The 18,936-nt window shown below is 38.3% G+C and overlaps 1 pseudogene; it reads left to right on the top strand.

Moving 5' to 3' along the window:
• Positions 1–5,641: 5,641 nt before the first annotated feature.
• The window catches only part of LOC112763293 (B-box zinc finger protein 24-like), a 51,331-nt pseudogene continuing 38,036 nt past the window's right edge, over positions 5,642–18,936 (top strand).

Here is an 18,936-nt window from a genome sequence, read left to right on the forward strand (position 1 = left end):
TGCAGAATTCGCTGGGGGCGATTTTGGGCCCTGTTTTGACCCAGTTTTCGGCCCAAAAAAGTAGACTAGAGCCAGAGAACATGCGGAAACCAAAAACAACATTCATTCTACATAGTTTTTAGTTTTTAAATCTAGTTTTACTCCTCCTCTAGGTTTTCTCTCTACACATTCATAGTTCTTAGGATTTTTATTTCTATTGCTCTTTGCATTGGGATATTGAGAAGAGTTATTACCTCATCAAGACTTCGTCATTCTAGTTCGTTTTCTTTACTTGGCTTTACTCTTCCATGTCCTTTAATTTACTCAATTTTACTATTGGATTATTTTAGAATTTATTAATACAAGAGTTACTTTTATTTTTAATTGATTCCTTTGAGTTTTATTTATCATGTCTTTCTTTAATTCCCTTTCCTATGTTATGAGTTCTACATTCACAATGAGCGAGTAGTTCCCTAACTTGATGGGGAGTTGATTGAAAGGAACCCTTGAGTTGGAATGCTCAAAAGAGAAACTATAATTGGGTTTATTGTTGGATTGCCATCTAGTCACTAACGCCAGTCCTTCCAAGTAAGCGGATTGGGACTTATGAATAGAAATAGCACTCCAACTTGTTTGACTTTCCCTTACCTAGTAAGGGATAACTAAACAAAACAACCTTCAATTATCAATTAATCTTGAGAGTACTGCAACAAGAATAGGGCTTCCAACAAATCTACTCCCAGTCAAGGCTTTTATTTAAATTACTTAATTTCCCCAATTTAATTTCCTGTTTATTCAACTCAAACTCTTTTTGAAAATATCTGATTAATAAAATAGCTCACCATTCTGTAACTCGTTGAGAGACGACCTGGGATTCATACTCCCAGTATTTTAATTTTAATTTTTGTGACAACCCTTCTAAATTGATAAGCGGATTTCTGGTTGGTTAAGAACTATACTTGCAACGCATATTTTATAACAATTCTTGACTCGCCAATTTCCACCACGTCAGTAGCAAGCCGCGGATATGAGCTCTCCACATGCTATGCCTAATCAGCCGGGGGAAATACACCTCTTTCCCTTCCATGACACACCCAATCAGAATTAGCATATCCATCGGAATTTCTGGGAAGTGAGTGGTAGGCAGGACGTAGTGGGCAAATATCTGCTGCCAGGTCCTAGCCTCCCTAGACAGATATGCAGATAGCATCCCCTTAGGCTTCTTGTTGTTCGAATCCATCACCCAGGGAGCGTCTGGTGTAGCAATCACGCGCTTAAGCACCTCATAGTCAAAAGTCATGGAGAGGATAGCCACCTCTGCCTGCTGGTAGGCACAAGTGTCCGGAGTACCAACTCTGCAAAGCAGTGCATCCCCTATAGCCTCCTCAGTGATCATAATCTCTCTACCCCTTACGTGCATTGAATCCAAGTTCACTCGGAAGAAGTTACAGTAAAACTCCTTAACCCATGAGATGTTAATCCTTCCTAGGTCCCTATCAATGAAATCCAATCCCAACTCCGAAATATAGGTGTTTATGGCACGCCTCACGTCATTGGGAAGATTTAGCTCCCTTTCACTGTTCAGATTTTTCTTTGTATAACGGGAAAAGCGTAGCTCACAGTAGAGGTTGGGGAATTTGATTGAATCAGTGGACGGAAGTAACTGATTTTCTTTGTCTTCTTCATTTAGCGGATTCTTGGCATAGTTAGCATATGGTGGGGGGTAGAGGTCTTGGAATGCTTCCTCTTTTTGGAAGTGGTGGCTATAGCTTTTCCTCTATCTGACATCCTGAAAAACAGAGATGACACAATGTAAGCAGATAGCCAAATAGGTATAAAGCATACTCATGAAGTGAATAAAGAAAGGAGATTTCTTGGAATGCAAGCAAACATAATTCAGAATTCAAACCGAATTTCAAACCAAGAATTCAAACCATATCTTGCACATTACTTGTTCACTAAGCTTAGGAAGCACCATATCCAAAAGAATTATCTAAAGAGTTAAGTTAAAAACCAAAAGAAGTTACTCGGTTAAATAGGTTAAAGTTAGAAATCAGTTTGAAAATTAATGATATGGTGGTTACTAACTCAATTCGAAAGGAATGCACAAAACAGGGATGTAAGTACGTTCACAATCATGAAATGTAACAAGTCATTGATGATGAAATATGATATAGCTAGAAAGCAGATAATATGGAACAAACCATCAATCAATGCAAGGATCACTAGTATCAAATGAATTTGTGTTGGTGAAATCAGGACCTTGAGAAACAAGTAAATCAAGCACATTTAACACGAATCCTAACAATGCATACAAGTCACAAGTTCAAATATGAATTGGAAACCTCATGGTCTATGTGACTTAATGAGACTACGTATGAACACAATGAACTATTTGGTCACATAGATTAGAACATTCAAACTTGTGTGTCTATGCAAAAGAGGCACAAAATTTTAAGGAAATCATAAGTTATGGTCAATTAGAAAATTCATTCAAACCATTCAATGCCTATACGCAAATCATCATGCATAACAAGCAAAGAGTATAAGCAAGACCAAAACTTGTTCCTGAAGATTTTCCACAACCAATTAGGTAACAAAATTCTAATTAAACAGAAATCATCAACTAGAAGTTGCTACACCCATCAAATAAAGTCAGTTCAAGGACTATGGTTAAGAAAAATTCGGCAGCATTTCAGCAGTAAATTGGCTATTTTCCAAATTCAAATAGTCAAATTAGATTCCATATGAGTTCATTGAAAAGCAAAAGCACAAACACTAGGTATGAATTCATATGAATTAAACAAATGAGCCAATATTTTTGCAGCAGTTAATCAAAAACGATTCAAACCAAACTAGCATGCTACGAAAGCATTCCTTCCTCACACAATATACAGATAAACTGGATTTCAGCATGGCACCAGAATAGCATCAAAGCAGTGTGCAATAGCATTAGGCACGATAAACACACAGCAAAAGCAAAGCAATGAAACAGAGTAAATTCACATAACAGCAGAAATTCAAACAAGCCTAAATCCACTACTCAGCCCAGATTCGCTAACCACCTAAATCAAACTAAACTAACTAACTAAGATAATCTAACTAAACTAATGTAATTAACAGTAAGTAGTAAAAAAGGATGCAGAATAGGGGGGTATGGAACCTGGAATGCAGAAACTGAACGGGGCAACTGAAGGGAAGATGAAGTGGTGCGTTTGTTCGACGTCACCGTAGAGCTCGCCATCGACGACAATGGTGGTCACGGTAGTGCTTGGGGGCGGCACTGAGGCTGGCTATAAGAGAAGGCAGAGATAGAGAGCGTTGAGTGGAAGAGAGGGAGAGAGGAAGAGGGGGTTGGGCGGTAATGGTGGTGGCAATGGTTGCGGGTCGCTCGCCGGAGGGCAGCCGGTGGTGGTTGCTCAGAGGTGAGAGGTTGAAGATGGAGAGAAACGGAACGTTGGAGGTGAAGAGGACTATTGCGCGAATGCGCTAGGGCTTCGCGACTCTGGGGTAAGTAAAAATTCGAATCCACGCGTGCGCGCACCATGCGCGTCCGCGTGGGTGGAGGTAATTAAGGGTTGGCGCGGAAGCGCCGTACGCGCCTACGCATAAATGGGAGAATTAGGGGTTGGCGCGAACGCGTACGGTGCACGTCCGCACAAGTATGCTGGGCCAGAGGCACAAAAGAGGCCCAGAGTTGGCACAACTCTTGGGTCCTTTGGCCTGGGTGATGCTAAAACGCATCGACGCACGCGCGCACTGTGCGTGTTTGCGTGGATGGTATGAGCTTATTGAATGGGTGCGAAGGCGCGAAGTACGCCAACGCGTGTATGAAGAAACAGGGAGTGGCGCGGACGCGTACATTGTGCGTCTGCGTGAGTTGAGACACAGAGTTGGCCCAAAAGTGGCACAACTCTCTAGTCCTTGGCCCAGATAGTTGAGATGAGCAGCCTACGCACGCACGTGATTTACGCTTGCGCGTGGCTTGGGTTTTTCTCTCTCTCTCTTTTTTTTTTAATGAGCATCAAAAGACCTCATAACTTTCCATCCTTCTCTAAGACTCTAGAACTAGCTAAAGTGCAAGATTAAGCACATTTTGAAACTTAGGGGGTTTTTCCAAACAACTTGAGAAAACTTACAATTCAAGCAAACACTCAATTCAAAGATTCATCCCTTATTAAGGCATAGAATGTATAAACACCTTAGTAAGCAAAGAAAAATATACCAAGAAGTAAAGAAACTATATATAATGGAACCCAATTCATTCATTCATTATATCTACAAGAGAATGGAAAGAGTTTACCATGGTGGGGTGTCTCCCACCAAGCACTTTTAGTTTAAGTCCTTAAGTTGGACATTGGGAGGCTTCTTGTCAAGGTGGCTTATGCTTGTATCCATCCTTGAACCTCCAAGAGTGCTTGTCCTTCAATCGGTTGTTAGAAGTTCCAACCTTTTTCATTAAGCTTTGGTGAGGTCCTCTCCAAGACGTGAGCTCCCGAAATTGACTATCATAGGATAGTCCAGGATCCCATATCTTGTCCTCGCACCCATCTTCTAGTTGATTGCCTTGACTTTGTCTGGGTGACAAGAAAGCAGAATTCTCATGGAAGCACTAAACTACTCTCCTAAACCTATTTAATTGAGCATTACACCAATCCATGCTCTTCAATTTCGAGCTTCCCACCATAATGAGCCTAGATTTAGAACGCCAACCACTAAACATCCTCCTCTTTCGCTTAATTCCACAAAACGCCCTAAGTTGGCCATCCGTTTCAAGCAAACCATACTCAAGTGGGATAATAAAGTTGAGAGTTAGAAGTTTTACCCACTCAAGTGAAGGATTGGATGATGAATTAGGTGGAGGAGTTCCCAAAGATCTTGATAAAGCATGCTCTACTCCCGTCCATCCTCTTCTAGAGGTTTCCACCACTTGGCAAGGTTCTTTAAGTTCCTCCTCATGCCAAGCTTCCTCAAGATCACACTCTTCTTCCCCATCACTCTCATCATAGATAGGAGGTATAGTGAAATCTACTTCATCATCAAGTCTAGTCAAATTGGGGAAGGACTCTTCAAACTCGAAAGGATCATATGTTGATTCGGAATCATCATAGATAGAAGCGCTTGTTGCATGGAATACTTCTCCCAGTTCTTCATCCTCAGTAGGCCTTGGAGGTTTCAAGTCTTCCTCAACCTTGCTTTCTAATCCACTAGGGAAGGGTTCAATAAGATTGTCAAGGGGATTGATCAACATGGGCAAAAAATCACTAGTGATGGAACCTACTTCTTGATCAATTTCCTTCAACTCTTTGCTTACTTCCGCAACGTTACTCTTCTCTTCAACATCTCCTCCAAACTTCTTGGAAAAGGTTTCTTCAATTCAGGACTCCTTTATGTGCTCAACGTATCCACTACTTCCTTTTGTTCGCTAATCTCTATCTTCTCCTCTTGTTGTCCTTCTTGCTTCAATTCTCCTTCCTCACCATGGAGTTTCAAGTTCATATCCTCACTAAGCTCCTTGATTGTTTCTCCACATTTAACAATGGGCGTACTTAAGGTGCATAAACTTAGGTGAGATGTTAGGCGATTTACGGCTTCTACCATGCTAGCTATCTTTGCTCTTAGCTCCTTAAACTTAGTTTCATCCTCCTCTTGCCGCCTTAAGATGCGAGATTCAAGGTCTCTCAGTTCTAACATGAAGGCTTTGTCGGGGGTGGTGGTGGGAGAGAGAATTCATCGGTTAAGGAAAGATTGTTGTACTCGGAAGGTGGTTCATATTGGTGGAGTTCTTGAGGTGGTATATGTGGAAATTGTGGCTCTTGGGAATATCGGTATTGGGATGATGGTTGTTCTATATATGATTCGAATGGTGGTTGATGTGGTGTGTATGAGTTATGGTCATGTAGAGTGGAATGGTGGTGTGAGGCTTGTGAGTATGATGTGTGGCTATATTGAGGAATGGGGTCACATGCATATGATGATTGTGGTTGACAACCACAATAAGGGTCATCACACACATTGGACTGGTATACATTAGGATTAGAATTATACCCATAAGAGTTCGTAGGAGGTTGTTGCCATGAAGGTTGTTCATAAGCTTGAGGTTCCTCCCATCCTTGATTCTCAAATCCCTGATGCATATCCTCATTAGAGCTTCCATTTCCTACAACATAGTTTAAACTACACTCATAGCCAAAAAGATGAGAATTAATAATGAAAGAGAAAATAAAAACAAAGGGCAATAAAAAAATAAAGAAAATAAAATCCTAACTAGTAGAAAACTGGTAAACAAACCAAAGTTCAAGCTATTCACAATATATACAATAGCCAATAACATAACACCGTTGGATCCCCGGCAACGGTGCCATTTTGATGAACGCGACTTTTGTGTGGTCTAGAATTCCACTAATGAATTCTCATTGTAAAGTATAGTTTCTAAACCAAACAATAGTTCTTTCATACAAAAATTTAGGTTGTCACAAGTAACAAACCCCAATGAATTTTTAACCAGAGTATTTGGACTCCGGGTCGTCTCCCTAAGAAACAATGTAATGCATGCGTATTGGCTATGATGGGGTAGAAAAATGGGGGGTGGGAGGGGAGGGGGGTTTGTTTATGAGATGACAAGAAAGTAAACTGATTAAGTAAGTAAAGAAAGCAAAATACAGAACTCTTGGCTAAGACTTGGGTACTTGAGATCACCATCCTAGTTAACAAACTAATTATTGATAATTATGAGAGACCAACCCATTAAGTCTACTTCTCGAAGCCTTAAGTACGTAACATTTACTCCTAGACTTGAAGTATGTCAAACAGGCTTGATCACATCCACCCCTAAGTCCTAACCTACCTACTAATTGGCTTAGTAGTGGGTTAGCGTCAATGGGCTTCAAATTGATCATCCAGGGTTCTCAAATCACGAAACCCATTACAAAAAACTCAAGATCACTCAAGTCCCTTTGCTTAGGCCAAAAGTTGACAAAACTACTCAAAAACTAAAGAGAGCAATTCATCAAACACTTAGAATGCAATAAAAGTCAACATCATAAATTGCAAGGCTACTAAAATTTACCACTATTAATTGCAAGAAAGGGAGATCACAACTCAATTCATCAATCAAAGAAACATCAACATCAAAATTGCATTAAATGTAAACAAATCCAACATGAATCATCATCACAAAAGAGAGCAAAATGAGAAATTAACATAAAAACTAAGAGAGTCAAGATGTAGAGATGGGAAATTATCAAAGAAACAAGATGAGATCAAGTAATCAAACATGAAATTAAAATAGTCTAACCTAATCCTAACCTAATTCTAGAGAGAAGAGGGAGCTTCTCTCTCTAGAAAACTAACTAAAGGCTCATGTTGGCTAAACTAATTGCTCTCTTCTTGCTTGGACTTCAATTCTGCATGAAATACACTCAGAAACAAGTTGGATTTGGGCCTGGGCAGCTCAGAAATCACCCCCAGCATTTTGCCTTCAAGTGGGCCACGTGAGCGTATCGGCGCGTGCGCGCCATGTGCGCGTGCGCGTCGCTTGGAAAATTCTCAACCCGCGCAGATGCGGCGTGTACGCGTGCGCGTCTATAGGTGAAACTGCTTTTGCGCGTGCACGCCTAGTGCGTGTGCGCGTCCTTTGGTGCATCCCCAATCTTTGTTTCTTCATGCATTCTCCCTTTTTGTATGCTTTTCTCCTCATTTCTTCCATCCAATACTTGCCTTATGGACCTGAATTCACTCATCAAACACATCAAGGCATCAAATGGAAATAAAGTGAATTAAAATCACCAATTTAGGGCCTAAAAAGCATGTTTTATACTTAAGCAAAATTCAAGGGAGAATTACAAAACCATGCTATTTCATTGAATAAATGTGAGAAAAGGTGACAAAATCCCCCAAAATAAGCACAAGATAAATCACGAAATCAGGGTTTATCATTGATTGAAATTCAAGTTCTTTTTTAAATCCACTAGAACTCCTCAAATTCTGCTTATTTAATCAAATTCCAAAACATAAGTATTTTCTTATTTAAATCGACTTTAAAACATAATTCTTTTCTTAAATGAATTACTTTTAAAAAAAAATATAATAATTTTCCTAATAAATAAGTTCAAACATAATTCGTTATTTTCAAAATAACATTTCAACAAAGACTCGGATTTTATAGAAATTTCGGCAGCATCTCCCCTAAAACTTGGACTTTGCCACCCTTTTCGGGTCCCAACCAAACCAATCATCAACCCTTTCCAACGGGTTCAAGACCAAATCAGTTTCCAATAAAACAAAACTCAGACTTTCAAATATTAAAATAATTTCAAATCAGACTATTTAAAAATTTCCAATTTAACAAAATCAGACCATATTTCAATCAAACAGACAACTATATTCAACCAAAACAAATCAGACAATTCATAAAACTTACATAATCACCAGAAATGCATTTTGCACATCATATCTATTTATAAAAATTCAAATTTTAAATAAATAAGCATTTAGAAAAGCCCCTACCTCGACAATTCAAAACCATAACCCAACCGCGTCAACAGAACTCTTTTCTCTCAGCCTGAAACCAACAGCAACCAAAACCTCAGCCCCTGATCACTTTCGCAGTAATCATAGCAACTTAAAAGTGACATGCAATGCTCAGAACACGACCCTATGTTACAAGAACCTCAGAGTTTATAACTAACCATAACAGAATACTAACGCAGGAATTTCCGAAACATAAATACTTATTGTAATAAGAAAACAAAATAGCGGCGATCACTGAACCGGTTTGGCAGCAGCCCCAGTAGCCAGCCCAAGAGACAGCGGCGACCAGAACTCTGGCGATCGCAACTGTAACAAACATGCAGTGATGATAAAGCTCCCAGAAACTCAAAGGAAACAAAAACCAACTTAAAACCATTACCGACAGTGGATACCGACAGTGGATCTTAGCGGCGGCAGCGGCGTTTCTTGGCGGCATGATGGTGTACAAATTCACTATATCAATTATAATGAATCCATCTTTGGCAAGTATACCAAATTGTCATCAAGTAATAACTCACAGTAGAGTGAGGTCGAATCCCACAGAGATTGATAGATTGGGCAACTTTAATTAATGGGTGAATTAGTCAAGCTAATTGATAAGAATTGTTGAGTGCAGAATTCTAAATAGCAGAAATGTAAATGACTTAAAGATAAAGGAAAGCTATAAAGTGCAGAAAATTAAATGACAAGAATTTAAAGTGCTGGTACATAAATGACTGAATTGTAAATGGGGAATGGATAATGGCAGAAAGTAAGGAAAGCTATAAAGAATAGGAAAGATAAGAATAGGGGAAATTCATTAGGATTAGGAGATGTTGCTCTCTTTGGATCAAATCTAGATCATCTCTTCTTCAATCACACAACTCATTGTCCTCTTGGCAATCATGATTGATTGAACCCCAATTACTTGGTGTTTCAATATCTCAAATCTTGATAATCAGCCAATTCCTTGGTCTAATTGCTCATGAAGAGAGATAAGCTTAGTCCCTGATTATACCACACATCCTCATAGATCCAAATGGTGGGTGGATTTCATGTCACCGTATCCAATCCCAAAACCCAGATCTACTCAAGTGTGAGAAGGGATTTCAAGCATGGTTCCATGTTTCCTTTTCCAAGGTTCCCATGAAACCCAAATTGCATTCAACCTCTTTTCCAAGATGATTGAACACTAGACTTGATAAACAAAATTCCTTCAAGCAAATCAAAGAGAAGACGAAGAGAAGAAGAAATTCACTATCATTAATGCATCAAGTACAATAGAGCTCCCTCTCCCAATGAGAGGGAGTTTAGCTACTTATAGCTTGGAGAAAAGTACAAGAGATGGAAGAAGATGAAGTGAAGTAAAACTACCACTAGCCAATCCCACTAATCAACTGATCAACCATCCCCTTTTTCAGTACTTCCAGGAGGTATTTATACTACTCCTATAACTAGAAAATGAAAAATACAAAAAGGAAAAGAAAATTACAATTGAAAATAAAAGAAAAACTCATTAAAATGAACTATGTGCCTGACGTGTGAGCGGCGTGCCGCGCCCAGCTTCTCAGCTTGGCTTGGCGTGCCATGCCTAGCTTCCAACTGGCACGCCTCCTTTGTTTAGCTAGCTTGGCGTGCCACGCCTTCGAGCTCAAGTGGCACGCCCATTGTGACTTCTCCCTTCTTCCTATCTGGAAACTTGAACTAGCGTGGCACGCCCAGAACTGGCGTGCCACGCCCTTAATGGACTCTTCAGCCTTCTCCTCTAGAAAATATATTTGGCATGCCACACCCAGCAGTGGCGTGCCACACCCTCAATAAGGCCTTCATTGTCTTCTCTGGAGAGTTGAATTGGCGTGCCACGCTCAGGTGCCACGCCCTTATTAATGCAAGATCAACCTTCTCTAGTCCAGTGAACTGGCGTGCGACGCCCCGTATTCAAGTGGCATGCCCCTCATGCGAGCAAGTTTGGCATGCCATGCCCTAGTCATCAAGTGGCACGCCCCTGTTCATATTGCCTTGGCGTGCCACACCTAAAATCCAAAGTGGCACGCCCATTGATCTTCTTCCTTGGAGGTTTGTGCTGGCGTGCCATGCCTTCAATCTCAAGTGGCACGACTAGAATATGAACAAGGTTCGTGTGCCATGCCTCAAACATCTAGTGGCACGCCCATTGTGTTGAAACTTCCACTCTCCTCTGCTTAGTTGAACGGGTGTGTCATGCCTTCAATCTGGCATGCCACCCCCCTGTAGATGATAGGGTTGGCGTGCCACGCCCAGCCTGGCTTGCCACGCCCCTTGTGGGTCTTCAAGAATGCTCTCTGGAATGTATAGTTGGTGTGCCATGCCTGGCCTTGGCGTGCCACGCCTGTAACGACCCAATTTTCAGTATGTCTAGATCATACCGGAAACTGAGTGCTACCAATTTGTCTTCCTAATTATTATCTATTATTTATCATATCAGCCTGATTCGTTGTTAAAAATGTAGTTAATTTGTGGGGTATATATATATATATATATTTTGAAAACATTTGGATTAATAGACGGAATCATTCATAATCAATTCACAACTGATAACAGATAAAACAGTTATAAACAACCACACATAAATACATCACAAGTAGTCAACAACATTCAGTGATCCAACTTTTATGTAAGTATAGACTTTTAGTTAGAACACCCCTAGATATAGCTAGATAATAACTGTATACATATATATAGATACAACATCCTAGGCCCTGACCTGTTCAAGAAGTCCCTAAGCTGGTGCCCAGGCTAGCCTAGACTCTATACTCACCTAGTCCCTCTAAACTACTAAAGCGAGGGAAAGTACGTTCTAAGTCTTCAAAAATCAAGTCAGGTGGAACATCAGCAAAAGGTAGATCATCATCTACTACTCTTTTGCATGGTCAGACATTGTCATATAACGTCTCTCTGGTACTTCATCAAGTAGCCATACAACAAGAGTCTCGTACACAGGATTTAGGCTAAGGTGTGCATACGAACGGGGTGCAGACGTTGGCTGGTCTCACAGTATATACATATAAACAGAAACGGAGTTCACTCTAGACTCAGAAGACTACCTAGAGCGGAATCTTTTTTTTGCATACGATCGTCAACGAATTACGAAAGGGAACTCATGCTTCCATCTGAAAGGAGAAGGGAGAGAGAAGGGGTAAGAACTGGGGAGTTCTTAGTAGGGCCGGGGTTATTAGTTAAGTTCATTAATTCTATGTTGTTTAGCAGGCTATTAGCAGAATACAAAGAAGCAGTAATTAGAAAACACAGATAAGTAGAGAAGATAGAGAAAATAGATAGCAGAATACAAAAAGAAGAATACAAGAAAATAACACGAGCGCAGAGAATGGAATACAAACAAGGAAAGTATATATTCATACCACAATCATAACAAAGGAAATGCGCAACCAAGTATGATGCATGTCTAGCCCTAGCGCAGGTAATGAGCTCATCTGTCGTTTTCTACCCGCTCCCAACGTAACCCGAAGCAGCTGAAACGGGTATGGTTTTCCAGTCAGCATAGGTACAGTTCTCACTAACCGACGTATGCGTCATATCCTCTGTAAGCAAACTCTGCCTTACAGGTGGCGGTATTCCAGCCGTGTATGAAATCATATTCTCTGTAAGCAATCCTTGCCATACAGGTGCGGCATTCTAGCTGTGTATGAATTAATATCCTCTGCAAGTGATCCCAGGTTATCAGTTGCAGGTACAGCTCTCAATAGCTGTGTAACACTGGAAAACGTTCTGTGGTCGTATCACTATCTATCTGACTGCCTTCACGCAGCAGATCATTACATAATCTTTCTCATTATCATCATTCATCATCATTCTCATTATTCATCATCATTTTCACATTCTTATGCAGTACCTCTTTCTTTCTCTGTTCAATCAAACTGTACAAACTTTACATCTTTTACTTTTACAACATCTTAACTCAAACAATTTCTCTTTATCAGATTACTCTCTTCTCTGTATCCCTTTATTCTACTCTGGTTACTCTTTTCTCTGTATCTCTTTACTTTTCTCTGATTACTCTGTTCTCTGTGTTTCTCTACTCTGCTCTGATTTTTCTATTTAACGTATGTATTTAAAGCTTATGTAAATTTCGGTATGAATAGTTAGTCTGTCCCAAGTATAGGTTCATTAAATCTATACTGAAACAGTCTAACTTTTTATATAATACCTAACCCTAGTCGCAATTCCATGACTAACTATGTTGCCCTAGTTCGTTCACTAATCTCTGTCTGATTTTCTCTTATTAAAACTTTACAGACTTTTTCTTCGACTTTTATTTTTTGTTCAACTTTTTATCTTTCTTTTATCTTTGCCTCACTAACATGTTATTACCACTTCCTAAGTGTTTTATGAAGGTAATTATGAGATTCTGCACTTAAAGTTATCTTTCTAAAGCTTTTACAGAAAACTGTCTTTTTTGCATAATTTTATTATTTTATTAAAATATTATTTTTAATTAAATATTATTATTTAATATTTTATTATTATTTATTATTTTATTAATATATTTTCGAAAATTACCCCACTTTAACTTTTAACCTTTAAAATTCACTTTTTACCACCGGTAACTTTTAATATTTCTACTTTAACCACCCTAACTTTCAGAAATTACCAAATAACCCCTCAAACACCAAAATAATTACAACCTTGCCCTTTTTAAGATCTAAAAGGTGTTCTTCAATGTTCTTCACCACACTCAAAGTGTTCTTCGTGTTCTTCGTAAATTCTTCAGATTCTTTCTCTGTTTTCACCCGTTTTTCAGTCTTTTCAGGAACCGATTTTTACCAAAATTCAAAATAAACTCTCAGCCACTAAAACCCCATATTTTCTACATGATTTTAACACAAATTGAACCCCAATTTAAGCTCTAGGGTTTCATTTTCCAGCAGCCATAAGAACGCACATTCATAGCTTGAATTTCATCAAATTTTCACCAAAATTTCAACAAGAATTACTCATACAAACAATCAATTTCAAGCGCAGCCAAACCATATCATAATCACACAACTCAAACACAATCAATCAAGATTTAATTCGTCAATCCCTACCTTGATTTGCTGCTCCAAATCTGGTTACTCTTTGAAGTGTTCTTAAAGTACTTTTTCCTCCTAAAACACATCAAGAACAACTTTAAAACTCTAAACCATCAACTAAACGAACTTCAGAAGCATCTTAGGAAGGTTATCCTTACCTTAAATGTGCAGGAAATCAAAGATCTTTGGCCCACAAGTCAAGCTAAGCAAGAGATCTAAGGAAGAACATCAAGAAAACACTTGTTTAAGCATGTTTCCTTGAAAACCAAATTGAAGAGGGAGGGAGACAGCCATCTCACCTTATTTCCAGTCTTGATAAGTCACATGGTTATGTAGAGGAAGAAGAGAGGATCATTTTGGTGAAATCGGAGTTTTGATTTGAGTTTTAGTTCAGAAGAAATCAAGCTTTGAAGATTAAGTGTTCATGAAAGTTTCTCTCTTTTCTCTCTTGTTATTTTCGACCAAAATGATGAAATGAGACAACCTTGGAGTTCTTGGGGGTGTAAGGTGAGTTGTGATTGGTTGGCTTGGAGGTGGGTTAAAATAATATTAAAATATCTCAGGTGTATAACTACTAAAACTAGATGTATCGGAACACTCGTAAAAACATCTTTAAAAATTATTTTCTGAGCTACTAGCATAAATGACACTAGTAACATATTTATTATGAGAATAGAACATGTATTATGAGGCCTTATCATTGCTAAAGTCATCAGAGAGTGCTGGTGCTAAGCTGCACCAGTAAACCGTAAACCCGGTTAAACCGATTTTTCTGTTTTTAACTAAAACAGACCAGGTAATCTTATAATATCATTCAAGCATTTTCTAATACTAATATAATGATAAAATTATACTATTATCTCTCTCCTCTCATGAATCGACTCCGGTTCGTCAAACAGAGACTGTTTACGAAAATCAGAATCAAAACTGCCAACTGATACGGTTCAAAAACTAGGTTCTTCGTGACCGCGTTATCGAGCTTGCCTCGGAAAAGGTTCTAGCTTAAGGATGACATAATGACAATGAGGATTGAGATACTTGTTGATATAGAAGAGGTGTTCCCTTTACTGATCTTCTGGCAAAATCCGTGCCTTCAGAAAAGATCTCGCATACTCGAAAATCAGGGTTGTTACATTCTACCCTCCTAAAAGAAAATTTTGCCCTCAAAATTTCAGCCGCATGCAAGAATCCATCTTCAAGCAGTCTATTTCCTTCAAGCCATCCTGACAAAGATATCAGTTCGTTCCTTACAGCATCTAAATATCACATAGCCATGGCCATGGAGATCATAACAGCTATAAGAATAGTTGTGCCTCACACGAATTTGTCGTTCGGAACTCGATTAAACCATGCCTATTCATAGTCATTGAGGTCTTATCCGCACCAAACAATCAATATTAAGGTGATCAGTCTTAATATCTCAAGTTAGGCACGGACATTCCTAAAATGAGCACTCATAGACATTCATGCCAAATGTATCTTGAAGAAACCCTAACAGCATGAGACACACAAGCAGAGTATGCAATGAAGTATAGTCAGTCCACTCCCCAGACTCTATTAGGAACGAACTTCTCTGATACCAAATTGTAACGACCCAATTTTTAGTATGTCTAGATCATACCGGAAACTGAGTGCTACCAATTTGTCTTCCTAATTATTATCTATTATTTATCATATGAGCCTGATTCGTTGTTAAAAATGTAGTTAATTTGCGGGGTATATATATTTTTTTTTTGAAAACATTTGGATTAATAGACGGAATCATTCATAATCAATTCACAACTGATAACAGATAAAACAGTTATAAACAACCACACATAAATACATCACAAGCAGTCAACAACATTCAGTGATCCAACTTTTATGTAAGTATAGACTTTTAGTTAGAACACCCCTAGATATAGCTAGATAATAACTATATACTTATATATACATAAAACATCCTAGGCCCTGACCTATTCAAGAAGTGCCTAAGCTGGTGCCCAGGCTAGCCTAGACTCTATACTCACCTAGTCCCTCTAAACTACTAAAGCGAGGGAAAATACGTTCTAAGTCTTCAAAAATCAAGTCAGGTGGAACATCAGCAAAAGGTAGAACATCATCTACTACTCTTTTGCACGGTCAGACATTGCCATATAATGTCTCTCTGGTACTTCATCAAGTAGCCACACAACAGGAGTCTCGTACACAGGATTTAGGCTAAAGTGCGCATACGAACGGGGTGCAGACGTTGGCTGGTCTCATAGTATATACATATAAACAGAAAATGGAGTTCACTCTAGACTCAGAAGACTACCTAGAGCGGAATCCTTTTTTTGCGTACGATCATCAGCGAATTACGGAAGGGAACTCATGCTTCTATCTGAAGGGGGAAGGGAGAGAGAAGGGGTAAGAACTGGGGAGTTCTTAGTAGGGCCGGGGTTATTAGTTAAGTTCATTAATTCTATGTTGTTTAGCAGACTATTAGCAGAATACAAAGAAGCAGTAATTAGAAAACACAGATAAGTAGAGAAGATAGAGAAAATAGATAGCAGAACACAAACACAAGAATACAAGAAAATAACACAAGAGAAGAGAATGGAATACAAACAAGGAAAGCATACATTCATACCACAATCATAACAAAGGAAATGCACAACCAAGTATGATGCATGTCTAGCCCTAGCGCAGGTAATGAGCTCATCTGTCAGTTTCTACCGCTCCCGACGTAACCCGAAGCAGCTGAAACGTGTATGGTTTTCCAGTCAGCATAGGTACAGTTCTCACTAACCGACGTATGCGTCGTATCCTCTGTAAGCAAACTCTGCCTTTCAGGTGACGACATTCTAGCCATGTATGAAATCATATTCTCTGTAAGCAATCCTTGCCTTACAGGTGCAGCATTCTAGCCGTGTATGAATTAATATCCTCTGCAAGTGATCCCAGGTTATCAGTTGCAGGTACAGCTCTCAATAGCTGTGTAACACTGGAAAACGTTCTGTGGTCGTACCACTATCTATCTGACTGCCTTCACGCAGCAGATCATTACATAATCATTCTCATTATCATCATTCATCATCATTCTCATTATTCATCATCATTTTCACATTCTTATGCAGTACCTCTTTCTTTCTCTGTTCAATCATACTGTACAAACTTTACAGCTTTTACTTTTACAACATCTTAACTCAAACCATTTCTCTTTATCAGATTACTCTTTTTTCTGTATCCCTTTATTCTACTCTGGTTACTCTTTTCTTTGTACCTCTTTACTTTTCTCTGATTACTCTATTCTCTGTGTTTCTTTACTCTGCTCTGATTTCTCTGTTTAACGTATGTATTTAAAGCTTATGTAAATTTCGGTATGAATAGTTAGTCTGTCCCAAGTATAGGTTCATTAAGTCTATACTGAAACAGTCTAACTTTTCATATAATACCTAACCCTAGTCGCAATTCAATGACTAACTATGTTGCCCTAGTTCGTTCACTAATCTCTGTCTGATTTTCTGTTATTAAAACTTTACAGACTTTTTCTTCGACTTTTATTTTTTCTTCAACTTTTTATCTTTCTTTTATCTTTGCCTCACTAACATGTTATTACCACTCCCTAAGTGTTTTATGAAGATAATTATGAGATTCTGCACTTAAAGTTATCTTTCTAAAGCTTTTACAGAAAATTGCCTTTTTCGCATTATTTTATTATTTTTATTAAAATATTATTTTTAATTAAATATTATTATTTAATATTTTATTATTATTTATTATTTTATTAATATATTTTCGAAAATTACTCCACTTTAACTTTTAACCTTTAAAATTCACTTTTTACCACCGGTAACTTTTAATATTTCTACTTTAACCACCCTAACTTTCAGAAATTACCAAATAACCCCTCAAACACCAAAATAATTATAACCTTGCCCTTTTTAAGATCTAAAAGGTGTTTTTCAATGTTCTTCACCACACTCAAAGTGTTCTTCGTGTTCTTCTTAAATTCTTCAGATTCTTTCTCTGTTTTCACCCATTTTTCAGTCTTTTTAGGAACCAATTTTTACCAAAATTCAAAATAAATTCTCAGCCACTAAAACCCCATCTTTTCTACATGATTTTAACACAAATTGAACCCCAATTTAAGCTCTAGGATTTCATTTTCCAGCAGCCATAAGAACACACATTCATAGCTTGAATTTCATCAAATTTTCACCAAAATTTCAACAAGAATTACTCATACAAACAATCAATTTCAAGCACAGCCAAACCATATCATAATCACACAACTCAAACACAATCAATCAAGATTTAATTCGTCAATCCCTACCTTGATTTGCTGCTCCAAATCCGGTTACTCTTTGAAGTGTTCTTAAAGCACTTTTTCCTCCTAAAAAACATCAAGAACAACTTTAAAACTCTAAACCATCAACTAAACGAACTTCAGAAGTATCTTAGGAAGGTTATCCTCACCTTAAACGTGCAGGAAATCAAAGATCTTTGGCCCACAAGTCAAGCTAAGCAAGAGATCTAAGGAAGAACATCAAGAAAACACTTGTTTAAGCATGTTTCCTTGAAAACCGAATTGAAGAGGGAGGGAGACAGCCATCTCACCTTATTTCCAGTCTTGATAAGTCACATGGTTATGTAGAGGAAGAAGAGAGGATCATTTTGGTGAAATCGGAGTTTTGATTTGAGTTTTAGTTCAGAAGAAATCAAGCTTTGAAGATTAAGTGTTCATGAAAGTTTCTCTCTTTTCTCTCTTGTTATTTTCGACCAAAATGATGAAATGAGACAGCCTTGGAGGTCTTGGGGGTGTAAGGTGAGTTGTGATTGGTTGGCTTGGAGGTGGGTTAAAATAATATTAAAATATCTCAGGTGTATAACTACTAAAACTAGATGTATCGGAACACTCGTAAAAACATCTCTAAAAATTATTTTCTGAGCTACTAGCATAAATGACACTAGTAATATATTTATTATGAGAATAGAACATGTATGATGAGGCCTTATCATTGCTAAAGTCATCAGAGAGTGCTGGTGCTAAGCTGCACCAGTAAACCGTAAACCCGGTTAAACCGATTTTTCTGTTTTTAACTAAAACAGACAAGGTAACCTTATAATATCATTCAAGCATTTTCTAATACTAATATAATGATAAAATTATACTATTATCTCTCTCCTCTCATGAATCGACTCCGGTTTGTCAAACAGAGACTATTTACGAAAATCAGAATCAAAACTGCCAACTGATACGATTCAAAAACTAGGTTCTTCGTGACCGCGTTATCGAGCTTGCCTCGGAAAAGGTTCTAGCTTAAGGATGACATAATGACAATGAGGATTGAGATACTTGTTGATATAGAAGAGGTGTTCCCTTTACTGATCTTCTGGCAAAATCCGTGCCTTC

Source organism: Arachis hypogaea, chromosome 17, assembly GCF_003086295.3.
Source record: "Arachis hypogaea cultivar Tifrunner chromosome 17, arahy.Tifrunner.gnm2.J5K5, whole genome shotgun sequence".
NCBI lineage: Eukaryota > Viridiplantae > Streptophyta > Magnoliopsida > Fabales > Fabaceae > Arachis > Arachis hypogaea.